Source organism: Ovis canadensis, chromosome 2 (genome assembly GCF_042477335.2).
Source record: "Ovis canadensis isolate MfBH-ARS-UI-01 breed Bighorn chromosome 2, ARS-UI_OviCan_v2, whole genome shotgun sequence".
Classification (NCBI taxonomy): domain Eukaryota; kingdom Metazoa; phylum Chordata; class Mammalia; order Artiodactyla; family Bovidae; genus Ovis; species Ovis canadensis.
Window position 1 is genome coordinate 27730380 of NC_091246.1, and position 27670 is coordinate 27758049.

The following is a 27670-nucleotide window of genomic DNA, read 5'->3' on the forward strand; positions in this document are numbered from 1 at the left end:
TCAACATGGATGTACCTTAAGAGTATTATACTAAATGAAATAAGTCAGATGAAGAAAAATAAATACCATGTAATTTCACTCATGTGAAATATGAAAAATAAAAAACTTGAATAAACGAAACTAAATAGATAGATATAGAGAACATAGTGGTCACCAGAGAGGAAGGAGTGATCAGGGGGAGAGTGAAATAGGTAAAGGGGATCAACTATATGGCGACAGATGGAAACTGAATTTTTGGTGGTGAGCTGTAATGTACATAGTAAAAATATATTATTGTTCACATGAAGCTTATATAATGTTGTAGCCAATGTTACCTCAACAAAAAGGTAATTAAAAAACAGAAAATCTGAAGAGACATGATTGAGTATGCACACACACACAAATGAAGCTTAATCCTATTTATAGAGTCAACTAACCACGGATGGAAAATATTTGGGAGAAGAACCCCAGAAAGCTCCAAAAAGTAGAACTTAAGAATCTGCTACATACCTGCAACTAACTATATACATAATCTTTAGCTTCTATTTACAACCATTTATATAGCATTTGGGCTTCCCAGGTGGCACTAATGGTAAAGAACTTGCCTGCCAATGCATGTAGACATTAAGAGACACAAGTTCAATCCCTGGGTTGAGAAGATTCTCTGGAGGCAACCCACTCCAGTATTCTTGCCTGGAGAATCCCATGGACAGAGGAGTCTGGCAAGCTGCAGTCCACAGGGTCGCACAGAGTCAGAAATGACTGAAGTAACTCAGCACACACGCACGCACATACATAGCATTTACATCGTATCTATAAATAATTTTATAGGGTTTATAAGTAATCCAGAGATGCTTTAAAGCATACGGGAGGATATGCATAGGTTATACGCAGACATTACATCAGTTTATATAAGGGACTTGAGCATCCATGGATTTTGGAATCCAAGGTGGGGCGGGGGATCCTGGAACCAATTCACTGTGAATAAGCAGGATGACTGTATTTAAAATTGGAAGTTTCAACGCCTGTTTCCAAGGAATTGATAAATCAGGTAGGCAGAAAATCAGTAACAATATACATGACCTGAACAGTACCATCAATCAACTTGACCCAACCGATATTTATAGAACATTCCATCCAACAACAGAAGCACACACGGAACATTCACCAACATTCTGGTACATAAAGCACAATTTAATAAATATAAAAGAATACAAACCTTACAAAGTATGCTCTCAGAGCATACCAAAATAAAACTAGAAATCAATAATAGATGACAGCTAGACATTTCAAAATATTTGGAAATTAAACAATGTACTTTAAATTATACATGGGTTAAGAAGGCTCAAGATAAATTTGAAAATGTTTTGAACTAAATAAAAATGAAAAGTACAACTTAATTTACACAATATGAATATACTTAGTGAACTGTACACTTAAAGTGGTGGTGGTTGTTGTTTAGTTGCTAAGTCATCTCCTACAACTTTTGTGACTCCAAGGACTGTAGCCCGCTAGGCTCCTCTGTCCATGGGACATCATATTAACACACAGAACAAGAAAAATCATGTGATCATATAATACATGAGCAGAAACAGTTTAACATCAATTAATGATAAAAACTCTCAAAAATTAGAAGAGAACTTCACTAACCTAATACAGATTATTTTTTAAAAATCACAGCTAACATCATTCTCAACAGAAAGATGCTAAGCTTTCCCCCAAGATCAGGAACAAGGCAAGGATATCCTCTCTTTGTTGTTGTTGTTCAGTCCTTAAGTTGTGTCCAACTCTTTGTGACTTTAGCATACCAGGACTTCAGCATGCCAGGCTCCACTGTCCAACACTTATCTCCTGGAGTTTGTTCAACTTCATGTCCACTGAGTCAGTGAAGCTATTTAATCATCTCATCCTCTGCTGCTCCCTTCCCCTTTTACCTTCAATCATTCTCAGCCTCAGGCTCTTTTCCAATGAGTTGGCTCTTCGAATCAGTTGGCCAAAGTGTTGGAGCTTCAGCTTCAACATCAGTCCTTCCAATGAATATTCAGTGCTGATTTCCTTTAGGATTGACTGGTTTGATCTCCTTGCAGTCGAAGGGACTCTCAAGAGTCGTCTCCAGCACCACAATTCAAAAGCATCAATTCTTCAGCGCTCAGCATTTTTCATGGTCCAACTTTCAGAACTGTATGTGAGCACTGGAAAATCCATAGCTTTGACTATACAGACCTGTGTCAGCAAAGTATGCCTCTACTTTGGAATATGGTGTCTGGGTTTGTTAGAGCTTTTCTTCCAAGGAGCAAGCTTTAATTGTGTGGCTGCAGTCACTGTCCGCAATGATTTTGGAGCCCAAGAAAATAAAATCTGTCAGTTTCCACTTTTTTCCCTCCTATTTGCCATGAAGTGATTAAAAAGATCTTAGTTTTTTGAATATTCAGTTTTAAGCCAGTTTTTTCACTCTCCTCTTTCACTCTCATCAAGCAGCTCTTTAGTTCCTCTTCATTTTCTGCCATTAGAGTGGTATCATCTGCATATCTGAGGATGTTGATATTTCTCTCAGCAATCTTGATTCCAGCTTGTGATTCAGCCAGCCCGCATTCTGTATGATATACTGTGCATGTAAATGAAACAGGCAGAGTGACAATAACAGCCTTGTCATACTCCTTTCCCAGTTTTGAACCAGTCAGTAGTTTCATGTTCGGTTCTAACTTGCTTCTTTATCTGCATACAAGTTTCTCAGGAGACAGGTAAGGCGGTGTGGTATTCCCATCTCTTAAGAATTTTCCAGTTTGTTGTGGTCCACAAAGGCTTTAGCATAATCAATGAAGCATAAATGGATGTTTTTCTGGAATTCTCTTGCTTTCTCCATGATCCAATGAATGTTGGCAATTCGATCTCTGGTTCCTCTACCTCTTTGAAACCCAGCTTGTACATATGGAAGTTCTCGGTTCACATACTACTGAAGCCTAGCTTGAATAATTTTGAGCATAAGATGTTAAGTATTTCCCCTAAGATCAGTAACAGGGCAAGGATGTCCTGTCTCATCACTTCTAATTCAACCTCATACTGAAAGTCCTAGCTAGTGTATTTAAATAAAAAAAAGAAATGAAGGGTATTCAGGCTAGAAAGGAAGAAATATGTAAAACTGCTTTAACGACAGACAATGTAACTGTATTCAGAAGACCCCAAAGAATCTACCAAATAACTCTTCTTCATAATGAGTTTAGCAAAGTCAAAAGGTACACAGTTCAGTTCAGTTCAGCTCAGTCACTCAGTTGTGTCCGATTCTTTGTGACCCCATGAATCACAGCATACCAGGCCTCCCTGTCCATCAACAACTTCCAGAGTTCACTCAGACTCGTGTCCATCGAGTCTGTGATGCCATCCAGCCATCTCATCCTCGGTCGTCCCCTTCTCCTCCTGCCCCCAATCCCTCCCAGCATCAGAGTCTTTTCCAATGAGTCAACCCTTCGCATGAGGTGCCCAAAGTTACTGGAGTTTCAGCTTCAGCATCATTCCCTCCAAAGAAATCCTAGGACTGATCTCCTTCAGAATGGACTGGTTGGATCTCCTTGCAGTCCAAGGGACTCTCAAGAGTCTCCTCCAACACCACAGTTCAAAAGCATCAATTCTTTGGCGCTCAGCTTTCTTCACAGTCCAACTCTCACATCCATACATGACCACTGGAAAACCATAGCCTTGACTGGATGGACCTTTGTGGACAAAGTAATATCTCTGCTTTTCAATATGCTATCTAGGTTGGTCATAACTTTTCTTCCAAGGAGTAAGCGTCTTTTAATTTCATGGCTGCAGTCACCATCTGCAGTGATTTGGGAGCCCCCAAAAATAAAGTCTGACACTGTTTCCACTGTTTCCCCATCTATTTCCCATGAAGTGATGGGACCGGATGCCATGATCTTCGTTTTCTGAATGTTGAGCTTTAAGCCAACTTTTTCACTCTCCTCTTTCACTTTCATCAAGAGGCTTTTTAGCTCCTCTTCACTTTCTGCCATAAAGGTGGTGTCATCTGCATATCTGAGGTTATTGAGATTTCTCCCAGCAATCTTCATTCCAGCTTGTGCTTCTTCCAGCCCAGCGTTTCTCATGATGTACTCTGCATAGAAGTTAAATAAGCAGGGTGACAATATACAGCCTTGACATACTCCTTTTCCTATTGGAACCAGTCTGTTGTTCCATGTCCAGTTTGAACTGTTGCTTCCTGACCTGCATATAGGTTTCTCAAGAGGCAGGTCAGGTGGTCTGGTCTTCCCATCTCTTTCAGGATTTTCCACAGTTTATTGTGATCCACACAGTCAAAGGCTTTGGCATAGTCAGTAAAGCAGAAATAGATGTTTTTTTGGAACTCCAGCTGACACATAAAGTCAACTAATCAGTAAAGATGTTAATTTTCTGTGACCTAATGTAATCCCTATTGAAATTCTAGCCAGGTTTTTTTTTTTTTAATAGAAATATATAAACTTACTTCAAAAATTTGTGGAAAAGTAGAGGTACTAGAATAACCAATTCAATTCTGGGAAAGAAAAGCAAAAGCTTAAGAATTTATATTATTCATTTCAAGACTCACAGTAATGAACATGGGGGCAGGGCGAGGGGGGGGAAGAATAGACACATCAATCAATGAAATAGAATAGAGAGTATGGAAACAGACCTACACAAATACTGTCAATTTTTGACAAAGGTGAAAAGGCAATTCAATGGAGAAAGAAGAGTCTTTTCAATAAATCATGCTACATGTTGGGAGTCCATATACAACAAACTGAACTTCACATCTTACACAAAAATTAACTTGAGGTGGATCATAGACCTAAATGTAAAATGTAGAAACTAAAAAAGTTTCTGTAAGAAAACTTAGGGAAAAAACCAGCATGACTTTGAGTTTGGTAATGAGTTTTTAAGTACAATACTAAAAGCAAAATTCATTAAAGAAAAAAATTTTAAGGGAGAAGTCAAGATGGCAGAATAGGAGGACCCAGAACTTGTCTCTCCTCACAATTACATCAAGAATACATCTACAAATGGAACAATTCTCACAGAGCACCTTCTGAACATTAGTGGAAGACTCTGGACACCTAAATGGATAAAAAAAAATCCCCTAACAACCAGGTAGGACCAAAGAAAGAAAAAAAGAAAAGGAATCAAAAAAGGGGCCAGCAATCCTGGCGGGAAGCTAAAGGTAAGGACAGGTTCCCATATTCAGAAAATGTGGGGAGAACAGCTGGGGCAGAAAGGGAACTTTGGGGAATCAGAGGAGATGGCCCTTTCTGTGGCAGGCAGAACAAAGTAAGAAATGCATGCATGGTCTGTGCCTCAGCCCTGAGCACTCCAGTATGAGTTGTGTGTCTCCTGGTGTAGAGGGCACTGAGTGCTGGAAAGTGGGGTTCAGAGAGTGGACTCAGGGAGGATTGGCTGTGAAAAGGTAGCCTGAAGTAACAGGACTAAGGACCCCACAACTAGGAAAGTTTAGGAAAGTTTACACAAAAAACCTGGGACATCATAGAAGCAAGGCATCATTATTGAGTGGCACAGAAGGGGCAGGGCCACCATTGCAACCCCCTTCCTCAACCATCTGCTTCAGCCTCTGCAGGCACTGGGAGGGACTCCCACCAGAGTGATCCTACCCTAGTATAACTGCCTGTCAGTCTCCACTGCCACAGGCACTTCGCGCATAGCCCAGGGGTCACCATACCCCTCCCTGGCCTGGGTGAATAACTGTGCTTCAATGATGAGCAGATTAGAGCAAGTCCTGGTTTCTAATACCCTTTTCCAATGAAAGGATCCAGGGAAATGGGTGATTTTACATAAACAAAGAATGAAATAATGTCATTTGCAGCAGCACAGATGAAACTGGAGATTGTCATACTAAGTGAAGTTAAGCCAGAAAAAGACAGATACCATATGATTTATGTGGAATCTAAAATATGACACAAATGAACTTATTTACAAAACAGTCACAGACACAGAAAATAGACTTGTGGTTGCCAAGGGGAAGCGGGATGGGGAGGAATGGATTGGGAGTTTGGGATTAACACATGCAAACTATTATATATATTAATAGAATGGATAAACATCAAGGTCCTACTATACAGCACAGGGAATTATATTCAATATCTTGTAAAAAGCCATATGGAAAATAAAAAAGTAAAAAACAACAAAGATAAACAAAAAGAGAAATGGCTGATTTTAGAAGCGGAGTAGAGAATATACAAGATGATCCTGGCCCAGAAAATAGGAAAGTGCTCAAAACACAAACTGCTAGGGCTATCTCAAAGTGATTCAGAAGCCAACTAAAACAGCTCACAATGGCAAATGCTGGAACAATCTGAACAACAAAATAAATAATGCAGTTTTTAGTTATAACTGTATGATGATGGAAAACTCTGACACCCTCAATAATAATAAAATTAGACCTTTGATATTTTTCCAAATTTTAATCGTATATAATTGCGTCTTTGTGCAAATATATATATTTTTCAAAGCATGAAGACAGAGTATACAGGAACATACTGAAAAGAGACATATAAACTAGTATATGTTAAGGGGGGAAGAAGCCAGGACAGTTAGGGACTCATGAGTCCATATATAAATACCTGAGTTGCTACTAGGAGCCAAGAACTATGAGAGGCATGAGGAATACAAGGATAAATAGTTCCTGACCTTTAAAAACATCATTGTCTGGGAGAAAGAATAAAAGCATATACCCAGGGAGTATTTTTATTCAGTTATCTCTCCTTTCCCTATAAGTCTGAGAAAGAATTCCAGCATATGATTTTGTTTTCCTGTATTACTCCAAATCCTCCCAAATCCACTCATGATGTTTGTCTCCAGCAAATAAAATAAAATATAAAAATTCTGAAGGATTTACTGAAAAGACTGGAAAAGAAGAGAACTTAAGTGTTAACAATGTATAACTGACTAGATAAAACTTCCTTCAGAGACTTCCCCAACAGAACCCTCCTGGGTGTGGGGAAATGGGCAGTGGGGAGTAAGAGGTACAGAACTGAGGTAAAAAAGGAGCACAGAAACATCTGGGTTGGTAGACTGGGTTTCTGTAGACTAATTTAATAAATAGATTCTTAGGTCCCTATTTTAGCAACAAAACATCTGCTCACAAAGAACTGAAATTATGCATGTAAAAAGCATATTTATTTGTCATATGCTACTCAACTGAAAAATATAAGGTATAAAATAGAATGCAGAGTATGATCTCATTTTTATTAAGAAATACATAAATAGAACAGGTACATAAACAAAGACCAGAAGAACATATGCCAAAATATTAACAGAGTGTATTTTATTTTCTGATTATCAGTACAAGTTTGATATTGACTTTATATTTGCCTATCTTTATTTATTTCTAGAAAACATTATTTTTAAAAGTCAATACATATTATATGCAAACTTCCTGGGAAACAGTATTGTGTCTATAATAAAATAAAAACACAGAAACAACACTAATTAAACTACTGGGCAATTTAAACCCTAACTCAGAAGATTTTTTTAAATGGAGAAAATATAAATCCTCTAGAACATTTTTCACCTAGAGCTAAATTAAATTAGCCTTTATAAAGCTATAAAAGTAACATATTAGGATTGACTTTGAAAACAGTATCATTCTAAATGAGAAAATGTTTCCATGAGTAGCTAAGATCATATGGCCCTTCTTAAACATATAGGAATCTAAGAATCTATAATAATTGATCCATTTAAAATATTATAATGTCTAGCACAAGCATTCAAACATTTTTGATGAAATAAAGTCCTGAGTTCATTTATAGGGACAGACAACCTTCCTTTTGAAGGGAAGAGTGCCACAAACTATTAGATCAAGTGTGCAGAAGAAATGGTGCTGCCTGAACTATAGTGAATAAAAACAACTCCAAGATCAAAAAAGACATGCCTTTGTTTCCCTCAAGTACTATCTGTAGGCCTTCTCTAAACCATTCTCCACCTGCAATGGTCAGCTCCTCGCACTATGAACACAGCAGCATCCAGACAGGAAAGTATGAGCCAAAGACTAATACCTATTCACATCCAAGAGAAAGAACAAAGAGAGGAAGTATTCTTTCATAGCAGCTAGAATAGGCTAGTTAATGGTTTTGCAGTAGAATCTGCCACTCAAAAAGTTATGGATTAAAATCATAAAGGTTTACTACCCAAGAAAACAAATGTTAGGTTTTAAACAAGACAAAAAAAAAAAAAAAAGAAGAAGAAGAAGAAAACATGATCATTAACAAACTGAGAAAATGTTAAAGCAGAATCCCTATTAATAAAGTTTTTTTTCATGCAAGTGTAAGTAGATAGTTTCAATTTTTCATCACTGTAACTAGTTACAATGCAAAATTCATAGCTTCTTTAAAAATCCAATTTGCTCCATTTACTGTGATCAGATTGATCACTGTTTGAAAGTGTTGGAATTGGGGTTGGAGCACCAGGTCTTCCTTAAACCAAAACTCACTTTATTTCCTCTATCCCATATTGCCTCCATAAGAACTAGAAAAATAAAACCTTTTTAGCAGCAAAGTGCATTAAATGAGAGTTAATAATTGCAAAGAAATGTTTTGATTATTTAACTTACATTTTTTAGAACATGAAATATATAAGCAAATTAAGTATTAATAATTAAATATATCTTTTGGTGAGAATGAAGTGATATGGGAAAGGACAGATAAAGTCACTGGAAAAGAAACATTTCAGTGTATGCATATTCATACCAACAATACCATTTATTTTTAGAACTAAAGAAAAATCTTCAGATTTTGAGGCATTTGGAAGGAGAATGAGATATGCTCTTAAGAGAACTGTGATTTAAGGTTTATCTTCAGCATAATTTTATGATTTCCAATTGGAATTGTGAGGTTCAAGCTCATCTCCTAGACGAATTTTCTAAATTGTGTGAACTTGAACAATCTATATGATTAACAAGAGGGAGACTGTTATAATTAATAGTAGAACAATACAACAGAACATGCAAACTTACAGACTGGAAGCATTATGAATGAATTGTGGTTTTTAAACCTTTTTTATGGTGTTTTAAATTTTAATATGGACTTTAAAATAAATGCCTTGAGCCATTTTCTTAGGAGTATCAGAGTAGCAACAAAGGAAGGTGTACAAAAAAGAGGGGAGAGAAAAGGGGGAGGAGAAAGGAAGGAAAGAAGAGGGAGGGAGGAAGGAAGAAAGAAAACCAAAATTGCCAGCACTTTCTCAAACTGAGAGCTGTGCAAGGTGCTAGCTCATAAACCTTGGCTTCTCCCAAAGCTTGGTTGGCCACCTCTTTGGAAGAGAAGATGTAATCTCTGCTCTTTTGAATCCCTAGGGTACACCCAAAGAGGATGTGGGGGCTGGGTGGGAAATTTATAGAGTAGTTTTTCTCCAAATGGTCCCTTGGATCACCAAAATGGAACCACCTAGTAATAGTTAATATGCAGATTACCAGGCTAGGTCCCAGATACTGAACTGATGTTTCTTGGGTGTGGCAGGCTGGGAATATTCATATTTTAAGTCACAAAGTAGAATTCTTGGTTGGGACATAACTGGAACAGAGGCTGAGAGGCAACATGATGAATGGGTTTGGGGCCACAGAGGCTTGGGTTTAAATTCCAGTTCTTCATTTAATAGCTCTGACTGTAGCATGTCACCCAAACCCTTGGATCCTCAATTTTCTCATTATAGAAGGTGGAATGACAGTCTGTTTTGGAGGCCAAGTAAAACTGTGTGTATGTACATGTGAGGCGTCACAAAACTTTTCTAATAGACGACCTTTCAAGTTCTTCCAACTCGTTTGCTTTAATCCTCTAATGTATATAACTATCACAAGAACGTCTCTTTATCTCTTCCCTTAAAGCAGGATTTCTCACCTTTTTCTCATCTACCCCCTCTCCTCCCAGGAGCCTTTCTAAGCATTTTCTCTTCTAATTCCCCAGTCCGAGACAGACAGTACTTAAGTTTTGTGGCCCTCTGGAAAGCCACAAGCCATTGTATTGTCTGAGATCTTTTTCCCCTCAAAAATATGAGCACCATCATCCACGTTGAGAAAGTCCATCCTCGAGAGAGGTGACTTGGTCAAGGTCACACCACAAATTAGGAGCAGGACTAGTCTACATTGGCCACAAACCGATGGTCTGGAACCGGCCCATCCGCCCTCCCCCTCAGTTTACTCATTTACTTTTAATTAGTTACTGATATTTAAAAATCCAGAGCTCCTACAGAAGGATGTCGGGTCCTGGGCGGGGCTGAGAGAGGCCCCTCGCAACCGGGCCCTGCAGCCCCGATACCCAGGCCAGTCGCCCTCACTGAGGTGCCCGCCAGCACTCACCACGTGAGGATTCAGACGTTTAACATGCAGCTGGAATCGCCGGCGCAGCTAACAGCAGATCGCGCGCCTCTCCCGCGGCTTCTCATCCGTAGCCCTCGTAGCGGCGGGCGGGTCGGCTTTACTGCCTTCCCCGCCCGACTTGCCCCCCGTCCGCCGGCTGACCTCCGCCCCAGCCCTAACTGAACCCCACAGGCCGTGCTTCGCCGAGGTGTCCAGAGGCCCCGCCGCTGCCCAGCAGGGCAAGCAATACTACCGCCCCTCACAGTCCCGCCTGACTGACCAGGCCGCGCCCGCCTAGCGGTCCATTCACCGCCGCTGGGCTCTAGGGGCTGAGGCAAAGCTCCCTCCGCGATCCCCGGCGCGTCCCCGCTGCCTCACACTGCACCAATCGCCGCCGCGCGTTGCTGCACGTGACGCGCGCGGGCCAATGGCAGCTTGAGATGGCCCGTGACGCGACTGGTGGCTCTGGGAGCTTTCAAAGTGGGCTGAGGGGGCTGCGGCGTGCTAAGTGCCTGCTCAGCTGACGCTGTTGGGTGGTTTCGGGGTCAGTTCTGCAGGACTGAGGGTAGCCGAAGTCCAGTTTTGACTCCCCCTGCTTTCCCCGGACTACACCAGTAGAAGAAAAAAGGGAAAGGAGTACTTGGGACGAGGGCTGACACAGAATGGGGTTTGGCCAGCCTCTCAGCCCTGGACCGAGAGCCTGTTTTCCACCTTTTTTTCCTCCGTTGTCATCCTAGTCCAGCCCCAGTCTTACTGGCTACCTCAGTTCAGTTCAGTTCAGTTCAGTCGCTCAGTCGTGTCCAACTCTTTGCGACCCCATGAATCGCAGCACGCCAGGCCTCCCTGTCCATCACCAACTCCCGGAGGTCACTCAGACTCATGTCCATCGAGTCAGTGATGCCATCCAGCCATCTCATCCTCTGTCGTCCCCTTCTCCTCCTGTCCCCAATCTCTCTCCGCATCAGAATCTTTTCCAATGAGTCAACTCTTCGCATGAGGTGCCCAAAGTACTGGAGTTTCAGCTTCAACATCATTCCCTCCAAAGAAATCCCAGGGCTGATCTCCTTCAGAATGGACTGGTTGGGTCTCCTTGCAGTGCAAGGAACTCTCAAGAGTCTTCTCCAACACCACAGTTCAAAAGCATCAATTCTTTGGCGCTCAGCTTTCTTCACAGTCCAACTCTCACATCCATACATGACCACAGGAAAAACCATAGCCTTGACTAGACGGACCTTAGTTGGCAAAGTAATGTCTCTGCTTTTGAATATGCTATCTAGGTTGGTCATAACTTTTCTTCCAAGGAGTAAGCATCTTTTAATTTCATGGCTGCAGTCTGGCTACCTAGCCTCCAGCTAGTCCCAGATGTTCCCAAGGGCGGGAATACTGGGATTAGATCAAGGCCCAGCAGTCAGCCTCACACTAGTTCCGTTAACAGATGGAAGGATGGGTTTGCCTGCATGCCTAACTTTTCAACATCCTAAACCCTTAGCCTTTTTCCCCCTCTCTCAGAAGGTGTTAGGTTGGTACCCCAGGAATGCAAACTCCACTCTATCCTTACTGTTGGCTTCTATCCCCAAGTTTGGGCCAAAATGGTTGTAGCTTCAGATATCACCTTAGTTTATTTTAGTTTGAACTAGTAGTCATTGTATTCTTCACCACTACTCTTTGCAGAAAAAGAAAAAAAAAAGTTTCACAGTAACAATTATTAACTCTATCAAAAGTTGACCCTTGAGATATATGTATCTTTAAAATTCTATGATGATTGTCTGAAAAGGCATTTGGACTATTAAGTTGAATGATATGATACGGCATTGCCATTTGTTCTAAACAAATACAGTTTGAGTTGTGAGCTTAACTAGTCACTGTTTTGCAAAATGAAACACCAATGTTACTTGACTAAGAAACTAGTATTCAGACTTGAGTATTTGTCAGATTAAAAAAAAATCTCTTTTAGAAAGGATTCTTCCAGAAGCGCCACCCAAGAACTTCTATCTACATCTTACAGATTTGAACTTAGTAACATGGCCTTGCCTGGTACTCTAAGCATATTTCTGTCCTCAATAAAATTCCCTTCCAAAAAAGGAAGGAAGAATGCCTTTGGATGAACAACTACAACCTCTTTTTATAAACACTTGCAAGTGGTCCTGTACCACACAACTCAGTAGAAATAATTCCTTCCTCTGGGTGTGCTGAACAACTTACTAGGCAAATATGAACTCTGTGGCTGACTCTGTGCTAAATGCTTTACATATATTTTCCTCTTAAATGCACAATAATCCTGCAAGGTGGGCAGGCATTACTAGCCCTCTCATGCACATGAACACTGAAAGATAATAGTGACAAACCATAGATATACCAAATGATATAGATATACTACTGAGCTGCTACACAGTATTTTACAAGCATATGGGCCTCAGGAATATAATTTCACGTACTAAGTCAAGAAGGACCACTCTACTCTGTCTAAAGCTGACTAGAATCAAACAAAATGAGAATAAGGCCACTCCCCTATAAGCGCAGGAAGCAGGCATCAGGTAATATACCAGTGTAAAACTATAGTTATGTCAAAACACCAATATAGTAATGTTGTACAAACAAATGCTTTTGATAAACAGTCAAAGCTAAAAGAGAACTGAAAAAGTTGAACTTGGTACTTCTCAACACTGTCCAGGGGAGAACAGTGCCCATATTAGAGTTTATTAGCAACCCACTCCAGTACTCTTGCCTGGAAAATCCCATGGACAGAGGAGCCTAATAGGCTGCAGTCCATGGGGTCGCTAAGAGTCGGACACGACTGAGTGACTTCACTTTCACTTTTCACTTTCATGCATTGGAGAAGGAAATGGCAACCCACTCCAGTGTTCTTGCCTGGAGAATCCCAGGGATGGGGGAGCCTGGTGGGCTCCCATTTATGGGGTTGCACAGAGTCGGACACGGCTGAAGCGACTTGGCAGCAGCAGCAGCAGTAAGTAATGAGACTGATTTTTTGCATTCAATAAACTTTAATGCTTATTGAATACGTGCTGCTCCATTAAACATAAGTATTAGTCAGATAATCCCTGCCTTTAGGGATTCCACAGTCAAGGGGGAGAAAGACAAGAGTACAGACAATTTGAACACATCATGATACTATGGATGATGTGGAACAGGCGAGAAGGCATCCAACCTGGAAGGGAGGGAAGGGAGTTGTCACAGAAGAATTTCTAAAGAACTGATGGCTCTAAATAATATATTTTTAAAAGAGCTGATGACTAATGGGGTATTGAAAATGGAACTGGAGACCACCAGCTAAGTGTAAGGAATGGTAGTACAAAAGTATATAGATGGCAAAGAGGGTGAGGCATATTGACTACCTGGTATGAAGAGATAGGGGTTAGGAGAGTACGTGGAACAGTTAGGCAGTGCCCTATCATGATGGGTCACATATTCATGCTAAGGAGTTTGATTGCTATGGCCGGTAGCATCCATTGTCTCCTTGCTTTGGGAGGTGGGTGGGGGTGGGTGGAGTTACTTTATCTTGTGTGCAGTTTTCTTGGCGGCATTCTTAATTTAGACATCTTCTGCTTCCCCAGCCAATGGATGGTCACTTGACACAAGCAAAGCGAATCAGATGAGAGGAAAAGATGAGGGATAGGGAGTTGAGTGTTTAAACATCTGCACTATAGAGCTGGTGAGGCTCTTGGATCCATGAAAAGATTCCAAGATTCGATGGTACTCACAACTGACAATATTTTCCTTAGAAAACCCAATAACGTAGAGATTAGTTACTTCATTTTCACATCTCACGACTAGGTACAAATACTGTATTTTCGTTGCTGAAAAGATGTACTCTATAATTATTGTGATTGTACTTTCTAGCCAAAAATTAAATTGTATTTAATCATCCCTGTTACAGAAAATCTGTATTATATAGAAATCATTTTTTAGTTAATATTAAAACAGTTTATTCCAGGCACCATCTCCAATTATGATATCCTCAGTAATACACCTTAGCCACTGCTCTGAATCTATCTACTGTTAAGGGAGATAAGTGGACAGTCATTCTTTAATGGTAAGTTGTTGCACTTATTGAAGACTTGCCCTGTTAGTTTATCTCAAATATTTCATTATTGAGTTGAATGAATGTTCTGGCTTGGCAGTTTTTAAAGTTGTAATTTTGTTTCCTTGTGAAACACAAGCCGGAATCAAGATTACAGGGAGAAATATCAGTAACCTCAGATATGCAGATGACACCACCCTATTTAAGAAAGTGAAGAAGAGCTAAAGAGCCTCTTGATAAAAGTGGAAGAGGAGAGTGAAAAAGTTGGCTTAAAGCTCAACATTAGAAAACTAAGATCATTGCATCTGGTCCCATCCCTTCATGGCAAATAGATGGGGAAAGAGTGGCACTTTATTTTTGGGGGCCCCAAGAAAAAGAAATGCAAAAATGCAAAATGGCTGTCTGAGGAGGCCTTACGATAGCTATGAAAAGAAGGGAAGTGAAAAGTAAAGAAGAAAAGGAAAGATATACCCATTTGAATGCAGAGTTCCAAAGAATAGCAAGGAGAGATAAGAAAGCCTTCCTCAGTGATCAATGCAAAGAAGTAGAGGAAAACAGTAGAATGGGAAAGACTAGAGATCTCTTCAAGAAAATTAGAGATACCAAGGGAACATTTCATGCAAAAATGGGCTCGATAAAGGACAGAAATGGTAGGGACCTAATAGAAGCAAAAGATATTAAGAAGAGGTGGCAAGAATACACAGAAGAATTGTACAAAAAAGATCTCTGTGACCCAGATAATCACGATGGTGTGATCACTCACCTAGAGCCAGACATCCTGGAATGTGAAGTCAACTGGGCCTTAGGAAGCATCACTATGAACAAAGCTAGTGGAGGTGATGGAATTCCAGTTGTGCTATTTCAAATCCTAAAAGATGATGCTGTGAAAGTGCTGCACTCAATATGCCAGCAAATTTGGAAAACTCAGCAGTGGTCACAGGATTGGAAAAGGTCAGTTTTCATTCCAACCCCAAAGAAAGGCAACGCCAAAGAATGCTCAAACTACCACACAATTGTACTCATCTCACATGCTAGTAAAGTAATGCCTAAAATTCTGCAAGCCAGGCTTCAGCAATATGTGAACCATGAACTTCCAGATGTTTGAGCTGGTTTTAGAAAAAGCAAGGGAACCAGAGATCAAATTGCCAAGATCCCCTGGATCATGGAAAAAGCAAGAGAGTTCCAGAAGAACATCTATTTCTGCTTTATTGACTATGCCAAAGCCTTTGACTGTGTGGATCACAATAAACTGTGGAAAATTCTGAAAGAGATAGGAATACCAGACCATCTGACCTGCCTCCTGAGAAACCTATATGCAGGTTAGGAAGCAACAGTTAGAACTGGACATGGAACAACAGACTGGTTCCGAATAGGAAAAGGAGTATGTCAAGGCTGTATATTGTCACCCTGCTTATTTAACTTCTATGCAGAGTACATCATGAGAAACGCTGGGCTGGAAGAAGCACAAGCTGGAATCAAGATTGCTGGGAGAAATATCAATAACCTCAGATATGCAGATGACACCACCCTTATGGCAGAAAGTGAAGAGCTAAAGAACCTCTTGTTGAAAGTGAAAGAGGAGAGTGAAAAAGTTGGCTTAAAGCTCAACATTCAGAAAACTAAGATCATTGCATCCAGTCCCATCACTTTATAGCAAACAGATGGGGAAACAGTGGAAACAGTGGCTGACTTTATTTTTCTGGGCTCCAAAATCACTGCAGATGGTGACGGCAGCCATGAAATTAAAAGACGCTTACTCCTTGGAAGGAAAGTTATGACCAACCTAGACAGCGTATTGAAAATCAGAGACATTACTTTCCCAACAAAGGTCCATCTAGTCAAGGCTATGGTTTTTCCAGTAGTCATATATGGATATGAGAGTTGAACTATAAAGAAAGCTGAGCACCGAAGAATTGATGGTTTCAATTATGGTGCTGGAGAAGATTCTTGAGTCCCTTGGACTGCAAGGAGATCCAACCAGTCCATCTTAAGGGAGATCAGCCCTGAGTGTTCATTGGAAGGACTGATGTTGAAGGTGAAACTCCAGTACTTTGGCCACCTGATGAAAGAGCTGACTCATTTGGAAAGACCCTGATGCTGGGAAAAATTGAAGGCAGAAGGAGAAGGGGACGACAGAGGATGAGAAGGATGGCATCATCGATTCAAAGGACGTGAGTTTGGGTAAACTCCAGGAGTTAGTGATCGACAGGGAGGCCTGGCGTGCTGTGGTCCATGGGATCACAAAGAGTTGGACATGACTGAGTGACTGAACTGAACTGATAATTATTTGCAATTGTGTTTGAAATAAGCCATAATGTAATTGTCTCAAGTTAATGTGAGCTGTTTTTAGCAGTGCAAAAGCTCTGATTGCATATTTTCATTTTATCCCTAGTATTAATAAAAGATGGGCATTCATGTTTAATCATATTCACAGATTACCTTAATGAACAGAAATATGTTACATTATCTTTAAATCAATGAATTTCAATATATTCCAAGGTTCCCCCCCCAAATATTGCATCATTATGACAAAAAAATGATAAACTCTCCTCCCAAGGTTTTGAATATATTATTTTTGAAAATGAGAATATACCTATCTTTAATTATAAAAAAAATTCATTAAAAAAATAAATTGCAAGAAAGCAGAAAAGTATGAGGACTACCTTTAAAATATATAAATTTTATATGTAAAAATACATAAATTTAAAATATATAAAAGTGGCTTATACTGTCCAAGACATTTTTCTACAAATTTGTTCAAACATAAGCTTAATTTAAATAAGATCATACAACATACTATTTTTTACCTTACATAACATAGACAGCTTTGAATAACAAATTACCACACACTTAGTGACTTAAAACAATATTTATTTATTATCTCACAGTTTTTGTTGCCAGGCTGCAATCAGCTGTTGGCCAGGACAGCAGTCCCATCAGAGGTTTGACCATGGAAATATCTGCTTCCAAGCTGTTATTGGCAAGATTTATCTCCCTACAGCTCTAGACTGTGGTTCCATTTTTTTTGCTGACTGTCAGCAGTGGACTGCTCTCAGCTTCTAGAAGCTGTCCTCAATTCCTTGCCACGTGGTTCTCTCCATTGACCCTCTTACAAACTGGCAGCTTCTTTGAAGCCAGTAAAAGAGTGAGAATTGCTACCCCATGGACTGTAGCCCACCGGGCTTCTCTGTTCCTGAAATTCATAGAACTGGAATGGATTGCCATGCCCTTCTCCAGGGGATCTTCCCAATCCAGGGCTCAAACCCAGGTGTCCTGCATGGCAGGCAGAGTCTTTGCCACTGAGCCACCTGGGAAGCCCATAACAGTAGCCTAATACTGTACAAATGTCCTATAATTTAACTACCCTCTGTAGATAGAAGGTTGTGTCAAATTCTTCTTTATTATAAACAGTGCTACAATACATTTTTGTAACTTGTCCAGTAATTTCCTTAAGATAATGCCTAAAAGTAAAATTGCTGAGTCAAATGGTATACGCTTTTAAAAACAATTTGCATATTACAAAATAGCCATCCAAAAAATTAATCCCATCCAGTAAGAATGTATGAGACTGCTAGTTCTTGTACATACTTGCCTTATCCATAAATTTAAGCTTTACTATTCTAATGGTTAAAAACTATGTTTCATAGTTTTAATCTGTATTGCTTTATTGGTAAAGTCAAACATGTTTATATGTTTACTGGACATTTGTTTTGTGAATTGTCTTCTCATGACTTTTGCCTAGCATGCAACTGTGAAAAACTATATGTTAACTGCTTTTTATGGATTGCAAATATTTTCCCTAATTTATGTTTTTCAATATTTGGCAGAATTCTTGGCCTTGTAAAAGTTTTAAATTTTTTTTCAGAAATCAGTTCTATTGGTCATTTTCTTAATGCTTTCTGCCTTTGCTACAATGCTCAGTAACACCTTTCCCACTTGAGAAGTATAAACATTTCCACACATTTGTTGTTCCAAAATTCTTATAGTTTTATATCTTATTTAACTTTTAATTGCTCTGGAATTGTGTTGTAAGATTGATTAATTGTGACAAACATGACAAGTGTGTGTGTTTTACTTGAGTGATTTTAGATGGGCAACTCTAGAGCTAGTTTTAAAATGAGTCACTTGTTGCTGTAGATTTGTGGGAAATAGAGAACAAATCAGCACTGTGGAATGTTTCTTCATAATGCGGTTCTCTGAGTACTTTTGTTTCCAGTAAAATGCACTTTTTCCTGAAATGTTATGGAACTATGTCACTTGTGCTATGATAACATTATATAAGAGGACATACTTAGTGATGAAATTGACAACAGGGAATAAATTAAAAGGATCTAGGACAAGGACCAAACCACAGAAGCCCTTAATTAAAAGAGCAGGATGTTCTTGCCAAAACACAATTACTTTCAAAGGCAATCACATTGAGGCCCAGGGCACTGAAGCTTCTGTTGAGAAAGTGGAGTTATTCTTCACTACAAGTGGGAAATCAAAAATAGTTGGGGAGCAGTGGGAGGCCAAGACTGACCTCAGGCTTGGCTGGAGTATAGAGCAAGTCTCTTAGGTATGCTCTCCTGCCCCAGTGGAATTCAAGAAGACTGAGTCAAAAAGAAATTTTGGTGACCAGTACACCAAAGTGGCTTGTTGAGCTTTGATGTCCTTAAATGAATTAATGTGTGAAATAAAGAAACAAAAGCAGATATGAAATTCAAATTCTGTGACTTGTTCGCCTACGATTCCCAACACTTAGCACAGAGTCTGGCTCAGTGTGGGTTCTCAGTGTTAATTTCCTCTCCCTTTCCCCTGAGCCATCCTCTCACTTAACTCAACATCTATCATTTAGCACAGGGACTGGAATATTATTAAGCACTTAGTGAATGTTTATGGAATAAATGTTTGCATGGTTTCAAGAAATAAATGTACAGGTATTCAAGAGGAAATTTAGTTACATACAAACAATCATATAACCAATTTATGAAGAGCCTATTTCTATACTAAGTGCTTTGTGTACTTAGTTCATTTAACCCTCATAAGAACCCCATAATATAAATATTATTAATATTATTGTTCCAATTTTGCATGTGAAGCAACAGAATATCAGAGAGGAACCAAAGTTATCTGACTAAGTGGAGGAATCAAGGTTTAAAATATTGAGCTGACTACAAAGCCCAAGTAATTTCCCAGTATTCCTTTAGAGCCTCTAAAAACGTCACAGATCACCAAGGAGAGACACCTCTAATCATTGCATAGGCATGTACACTCCCAAGGTATTTCATGGGTGTTGATCTTCCAAAATGGACAAGACCCACAGCCAAAGATTATAAAAGATCACAGGAGTTAGAGAGAGCTCATTAACCTTTCAGATTCCTTCAACTCAGCTCCTCAGGGAAGAAAGACAACAGATGGTCAACGTGCTGTTCACTTCCTCAGCTGCATGACTATTTATAGAGACATTTAACTTGACAGACTGGTTGGAATTTATAGTGAATATAGGAGTTGACACATTCAAGTTTAGCCTGAGCTTTAACACCTGCTTATTAAATCTGTTCAAAAGGCAGCCCCATACATGGAGAAGGCAATGGCACCCCACTCCAGTACTCTTGCCTGGAAAATCCCATGGACGGAGGAGCCTGGTAGGCTGCAGTCCATGGGGTCACAGAGTCTGACACGACTGAGCAACTTCACTTTCACTTTTCACTTTCATGCATTGGAGAAGGAAATGGCAACCTGCTCCAGTTTTCTTGCCTGGAGAATCCCAGGAATGGTGGAGCCTGATGGGCTGCTATCTATGGGGTTGCACAGAGTCGGACACGACTAAAGCGACTTAGCAGCAGCACCAGCAGCAGCAGCCCAATACAGTGGGAAACGGTTTACTAGAAAGAGTGATGGGTGGGAAATAGGAAATATGGGTCCAACTCACTGTTTTATTATCATTACTTTTATTATAAATTTGTTCATTTGGCAAATGCTTTTTGAAATATCTATTTTATGCCAGACTCTGCTCTATTCTATGTATTTAGCAAAAAAGGGTTGAGGGAGACCATCGCATAATGGTTTCTTCTGCTGAAGGGGCAAACACGGTTAGTATATGTAAGCCATCATTCTTAAGCAATTTACGTCTAGGTTTATGTGCTCCTTTCTCAGAAAGTAATCTACACTGAAGGAAGAGAAAATGAGGCTCCTACAGATGCATGTGCTGGCTTACTTGTACCTTTAGAACATTGCCCCTTTGGTGGTGTTCTAAATGAAGAGAGCTGTGATTAGATGTTAACATAGCTCACAGTTTTTGCCCTAAGGAACATTGGAGAGTGGGGAGGGATAGATGAGCTGTCTTCCTTGCTGAAACATGTGCCCAGTCATCTCTGCTGTGCCTTCCCTTTCTGAGTTAGGCCCCAGCTTTATCAGATGAGCATGTCAGCTTGGGGGGTCCAGGACTGTTTGGTCACTTGAAGAAATCCCAGCTTTAGCCAAGGGCTAGAGCAGTCCAGATACACCCACATACAGTTTAGTCCTGGATAGGAGGAAGCTGCCTTTTGAAATCCTGTAGCTCCTCTCCTTTCCTTGGTGCCCTCAACTTCCATGTCATTATGACTGCAAGGCTGACACTGCAGAGGAGGAAGCCCCTGTTTTTGGCAGGTCTGAAGAGACAAACTTTCCTCTAACTTTCAGCAGTTTTGAGTCTAGTGATGCCACATACTTGTACATATTAACTTGAGCTAGACCTTGCCAGGTTATGCCTTATAGCTTAAAGCCATCCTCATATCCATCTTCTCATTAACACTTACAAAAACTTTGTGGGGTATTTATTAATTTCAGTCTACCAATGAAGAAACATGAGCTCAATCAAATGTAATGATATGTCCAACCACAGAAATGGTGAGTAGTGAAGCTGATATCAAAACCATGTCTCTGATTTCCATTCCCTGTGTGTAGGCAGGATTCTAACTTGTTTTCCAAGAGTTCCTGCCTACTTTCCACATATACATCCTGAATCATCCTTGGGATTGAATCTGATGGGTTTTCCCACTGTGATTAGGTTATGTTATCTGGCACAGTTGATGATAAGAAAAAGAGAGAGGATCCTGGTGGGCCTAACCTAATCACACGGAGCCTTTGAAAACAGAGGATCTTCTGTAGCTAGTAGCCATGGTGCAAATCAGAAGATTGGAAGTATTAGAAGGAGTTGATGTCCTGTTGTTGGCTTGATGATGGAGGGGCCAGGTAGAAAGGATTTGAGAGCCAATGGCCAACAAGGAAACTGGGCATTCAATCCTGCAACTGAGTCCTGCCAGTAAGGATGAACTTGGGAGTAGGTTCTTCCCCAAAGGCTCCAGATGGGAACTCAGCCCACCGATGCCTTAATTACAGCTTCATGAGACCCTGAGCAAGGAGCCAGTCATGCTGAGCCAGGCAGGGCCTCTGACCCATAGAACTGTGAGTTAATAAGTGGGTGTTGTCTTAAGCCATTAAATTTGTGGTAATTTGTTTTGCAGCTTGCTTTTCTTGCTAAATCTTAGGACTCAGAGCAAGTTTTTTAAATTTTCTGGCCTTCATTTTCATTTGAAAGAGAATTGGTATGTTCTTTAAGGTACTTCCAGCTCAGATGATTCTAAGGTTCTTAAAACTGTGTTTTTATAAAGACGGAAAGAAAATAGTACATACGAAAGCACTTTAATCTTGAGAAAACATGTGAATTGAGAATAGTAATCAATCTAATGATGTGTCTAGTCATCTGATGCCCTCTTGGGATTTTCTAGGACAGTTTCCCATGAAAAGTAATCCCATGAAAAGCCCTAAAAGTAATTTTAGGGCTACAGCTGTGGTCATGTAGGGAAAAGAGACTTTCTGACTCCCCAGGGACTCCTCTCCACTGTGGCAGACTTCAGGGAGCACACAGAGGGAAGGACACCCTCTAGCATCTTGAAAAACCCAAGCTACAGGGTTGGAGGTACGGTAGGAATGAGACACAGCTCCAGCCTTGCAATGTGAGAGGATGGTGTCCATATGAATAAGCCGAGACAACAAAGTGATCAGAAGCTCCAGAGGAGGAAGAGAGGCTTTGTCAGAGGCATCTGTGAGCTCGGATTGGGTTTTGAAGGGAAGGGGTTTCCCAGCCACACTAGGTTGGAGCAGCACAAACAGAGGCAACAGCATATGTGAAGATGTGGATAATAGCTGCTGATCCTAAAGCCCAGGTGGGTATTCAGTCAGTGGGAGCTGTTAGTTGATTATTGCTGGAGCGTTGGAGTGGACATGCCGGAGGGAGATTAGGGTACCTCTGTGTATGCAGGCCAGGAAGCAACAGTTAGAACTGGGCATGGAACAACAGACTGGTTCCAAATAGGAAAAGGAGTATGTCAAGGCTGTATATTGTCACCCTGCTTGCTTAACTTATATGCAGAGTACATCATGAGAAATGCTGAGCTGGAAGAAGCACAAGCTGGAATCAAGATTGCTGGGAGAAATATCAATAACCTCAGATATGCAGATGACACCACCCTTATGGCAGAAAGTGAAGAGGAACTAAAAAGCCTCTTGATAAAAGTGAAAGAGGAGAGTAAAAAAAATTGGCTTAAAGCTCAACATTCAGAAAACTAAGATCATGGCATCTGGTCCCATCACTTCATGGGAAATAGATGGGGAAACAGTGGAAACAGTGTCAGACTTTATTTTTTGGGGCTCCCAAATCACTGCAGATGGTGACTGCAGCCATGAAATTAAAAGACGCTTACTCCTTGGAAGAAAAGTTATGACCAACCTAGATAGCATATTCAAAAGCAGAGACATTACTTTGCCAACAAAGCTCCCTCTAGTCAAGGCTATGGTTTTTCCAGTAGTCATGTATGGATGTGAGAGTTGGACTGTGAAGAAGGCTGAGCGCCGAAGAATTGATGCTTTTGAAGTGTGGTGTTGGAGAAGACTCTTGAGAGTCCCTTGGACTGCAAGGAGATCCAACCAGTCCATTCTGAAGGAGATCAGCCCTGGGATTTCTTTGGAAGGAATGATGCTAAAGCTGAAACTTCAGTACTTTGGCCACCTCATGCAAAGAGTTGACTCATTGGAAAAGACTTTGATGCTGGGAGGGATTGGGGGCAGGAGGAGAAGGGGATGACAGAGGATGAGATGGCTGGATGGCATCACTGACTCGATGGACATGAATCTGAGTGAACTCCGGGAGTTGGTGATGGACAGAGAGGCCTGGCGTGCTTCAGTTCATGGGGTCGCAAAGAGTCGGATACGACTGAGCGACTGAACTGAACTGAGCTGTGCTAATATTTGCATGTGTTATCACCTCTCTAATATTAACTCCACATAATTGATACTTATTGATCCTTCAATCTCATGCATATACCCTCAGAAGGATAGTTTTGTTGTGCTTTACTTTCTGTAGTTGGGCTTTCCAGGTGGTGCTAGTGGTAAAATAACCCACTTAATGCAGGTAGATGTAAAAGAGGTGGGTTTGATCCCTGGGTTGGGAAGGTCCTGCAGAAGAGGGCATGGCAACCCACGTCAGTATTCTTGCCTAGAAAATCCCATTGACAGAGGAGCCTGGTGGGCTGCAGTTCACAGGGACATGACTGAAGCAACTTAGCACACACACACTTTCTGTAGTTAGAATAATCAAATTAATATGCACATATTGAATCTATCCTTTCCAATGACCTCACCATCACCCCTTTCTGTTACCCAATTCAAGATTCCATTAGGCCCTCCTAAAGAGTAGGAATCATTTGTCCAAAATATGAACTTAATGTAAACTATGACTAATAGTGCTGAAATAAGAAATGCTGGAAATCTAACACTTTGGCCACCTGATGCGAAGAACTGACTCATTGGAAAAGACTCTGATGCTAGGTAAGATTGAAGGCAGAAGAAGAAGGGAGCAGCAAAGGGTGAGATCATTAGATAGCATCACCAACTCAATGGATGTGAATTTGAGCAAATCCCAGGAGACAGTGAAGGACAGGGAAGCCTGAAGTGATGCAGTTCGTGTGGTCAAAGAGTCAGGCATGACTTAGCAAATGAACAACAACAGCAGCAAGAAATAGTGGACTGTAAACTTCTTGAGGACAAGAGTCTTGCTTTTCACATCTCTATAGGACTCAGCACAGTTTCTTGCATACAGCAAATGTTCACTGTTGAATTAAATTTAATTTGAGTTAAGTTTTATTAGCATGCAAAGGCAAAAGGAGCAAAGATCATATAAAAATCTGCCCAATAGATAGTGCTCAGGCTTTTTGCACACACCAACCAGAGCAGCCTCAAAGCACAGAGCCAATTGGTTAGAGCACATTTCACTTGGAAAATATCATATTTCAGACCCTGTTCCTGGGAGAAAGTTGTTCAGCTGCCAGAGGCAAGCTTGGAAGAAGTCCCCTTTCCACACTAGATCCAAGTTGTTCTCCTTGGTCACAGGAGACTCATTTATTACTACTCTAGATGACAGCTTCAGAAGCGGATAGTTAAATTACACAATTATGGATAATAGTGTGACATTAACCGAGGAAATATAAAGTAGTTCCTAAGTGTTGCTAATCGTCTCCCACCACTATGTGGAGTTAAAGACCAGAAATTATGGAAGCTTGGTCAATCTTTTGTTTCTTTTTGGTGGGAAAAAATGTTTCATCTGAAATCTGGAGGAAGAAATCTTAGAGGTTATCTATTTGTCTAATGTTTAGTCTACCACTACTTTATTCATTGAGCAATGCTAATTATTGAATGCCCACTATGACTCAGACACTGGGCTGGCCTCCAGATTTGAGCTGCGAACGAGATTAGTGTTGTTGTTTGTCCTTATACGAAGCTTCAAACCTAGAAGTTAGAAATGTCAAGAGTATAAAGTATGACCAAGGGCAAAGATGCTCCAGGAGCATGTTCTCAGGAAACTAACCTTGTTCAGGGAGATGAGAGTCTCTAAGGAAATGATATTGTAGGCGTAAGCTAAAGATGAATGTGAGTTAGTGAGAGGAGGGAGATAAGAGTCAGTGGGAGGGATTCCAGATTAAAGGAATAACCACATTTATGTAAGCTTGCCCTTATTAAATAGAAAAATCAGACTGAGTTTCTAAAAGAGAAAGGATGCTCTGAGTGGAGAAGGCAAATTTGAGATTTTAGACTTAGACCAACCTCAAAGATGGAGTAGGAAAAGGCAATCCACTACACTATTCTTGCCTGAAGAATGCCATGGACAGAGGAGCCTGACGGGCTATACAGTCCACGAGTTCGCAGAGTTGGACACTACTGAAGGGACTTTGCATGCATGCGCAACCTCATTGCATTTACTGAGAAATTGTGCCACCTTGTGGCAGCTAGTTATCAATGCACATCCTGTGTATCAAAAGGTTTTCTTGGAGTCCTAGGATTTTTTTGAGAGGGTAGGGTCCTTGCTTTAGAAAACAACTATTCCATAGATTTCTAACCTTATTGAGAAAGATACACATAATTGTATGCCTCTCCCTATGAGTCATATTTTGAATGGTATCTATAGAACAAAAGTCCACTTCTTTTTCCTTTTTTCTCTCTGTAACTGGTTGTTGTTGTTTGGTCACTGAGTTGTGTCCGACTCTTTGCCACCCCATGGAATGCCAAGAGTCTGCCAGGCTCTTCTGTCCATAGGATTTCCAGCACTGGGAATACTGGAGTGGGTTGCTATTTCCTTCTCCAGTTAACTGGATAATCCTGGCTAAATTATTAAGTTGATATAATTCCATTTAAAAGCAAAGAAACCTGAGTTTTTGTTTTATTTAGTTTTGTAAAATGCCAATTCTGCCTTAGGAAAGTTATCTCCCTTTCTGTGTGCTAGTTCTTCATTTGAAAATGGAAATACCTACTTCATTATGCAACTTCAAGGAAACATAAACCTAAGTACTTGTGTACTTAGTAAATGTTTATTCCTTCTGTAGCCTTCTTGTGGGCAAAAGTTCCATTTTATTAGCTTACTTATTCTTGTTTACATCACTGAGAGCCCCCTGGGAATCCAAGGGTTCCATTCTTGTCATCTAATTCCAATTGAATTCAACCTTCTTATTTTACAGATGAATAAACTATGACACAAGAGAAAGGAAGTGATCTATTTCTGCTCTTGATGTTAAATTGCATGTCAGTCTACTTCTGGTCATTATAAAGAAACAGTTAGTAAAAATAAGGCCTTGGGCCTTCCAGAAATGCAAACAAGTCCATTATGGCAGGCAAGGAGTGGGCAATGGGAAGGAGGGGCATGAGAAATTAAGGTAGAATGGTAATTGAAGTTGAGATTTGGAAACATATTGACAAATGCATTTAAAAATTTTCATCCATATGTTTGGAAATGTTCAATCACAGGTTTAAAGTTATAAACTTTACTGTGTAAGCTGACAGTAAGAAATTATTTCCAGTGAGAATAAGAACCGAAAGCAATGGGCTTAACCAGACAAAAGAAATGTAGGTTGAATGTGGATGGAAATTCTTGACTGCAACACTACGCATGCTACAGATCTTCCATCCTGGAAAAGAACCCAGGCAGCAGTGTTCTTAGAAAAGACCATTATGAATCTGAGTGTTTCCAAGCTTAACCATGAATGATAAAGATTTAATCTATGTAAAAAGCCTTTAAGATGTGTGTTTTTAAAGGGATTCCCTGTTTGGTTTCCTTTTAACAAATTCTGAGGAATGAAGGTGGAGAGTTTAAAAGCCTCTGGATATAGCACATCCACATACAAGCTGTGAGACTGTGATCTGAATAACACTCTAAGAGTGTCTTCTGTTTACATACATCCCACATTTCCCTCCTATGTTCCAACAGTTTATTAGCCCCTTTTACTTGCTTGTCCCACAGGTACCTCTAACTCAGCATTCTAAAACTGGATTCTCTCTTTCCCTCAAATTGCTTTTCCTTCTAACTGAGTGAAAGAACCTCTTTTGATCTGTCAGTTCAAATCAGAAACCAGGAATCATCCATCCTTCCTTTACGTCCCTGCTCACTGGCATTCTGCCCTATGGATTCCACCTCCTTAGAACTACTTGGATTACTACTGGAGGTGATGGAATTCCAGTTGAGCTATTTCAAATCCTGAAAGATAATGCTGTGAAAGTGCTGCACTCAATATGCCAGCAAATTTGGAAAACTCAGCAGTGGCCACAGGACTGGAAAAGATCAGTTTTCATTCCAGTCGCAAAGAAAGGCAATGCCAAAGAATGCTCAAGCTACTGCACAATTGCACTCATCTCACACACTAGTAAAGTAATGCTCAAAATTCTCCAAGCCAGGCTTCAGCAATATGTGAACTGTGACCTTCCAGATGTTCAAGCTGGTTTTAGAAAAGGCAGAGGAACCAGAGATCAAATTGCCG

The 27670-nt window shown here is 40.4% G+C and overlaps 1 protein-coding gene across 8 annotated transcripts in view; it reads right to left on the reverse strand.

The window, feature by feature from the left end:
- PTPDC1 (protein tyrosine phosphatase domain containing 1) overlaps window positions 1-10705 on the reverse strand; it is a 74728-nt gene extending 64023 nt beyond the window's left edge. For 5 of the 8 annotated variants that reach the window (XM_069575615.1, XM_069575617.1, XM_069575614.1 and 2 more), the window contains exon 1: window positions 10310-10705. The gene's annotated coding sequence lies outside the window, so the exon portion shown is untranslated. The remainder of the gene's footprint in view (window positions 1-10309) is intronic. The other 3 variants (XM_069575618.1, XM_069575613.1, XM_069575611.1) reach the window with 1 other exon arrangement.
- Window positions 10706-27670: the final 16965 nt, after the last annotated feature.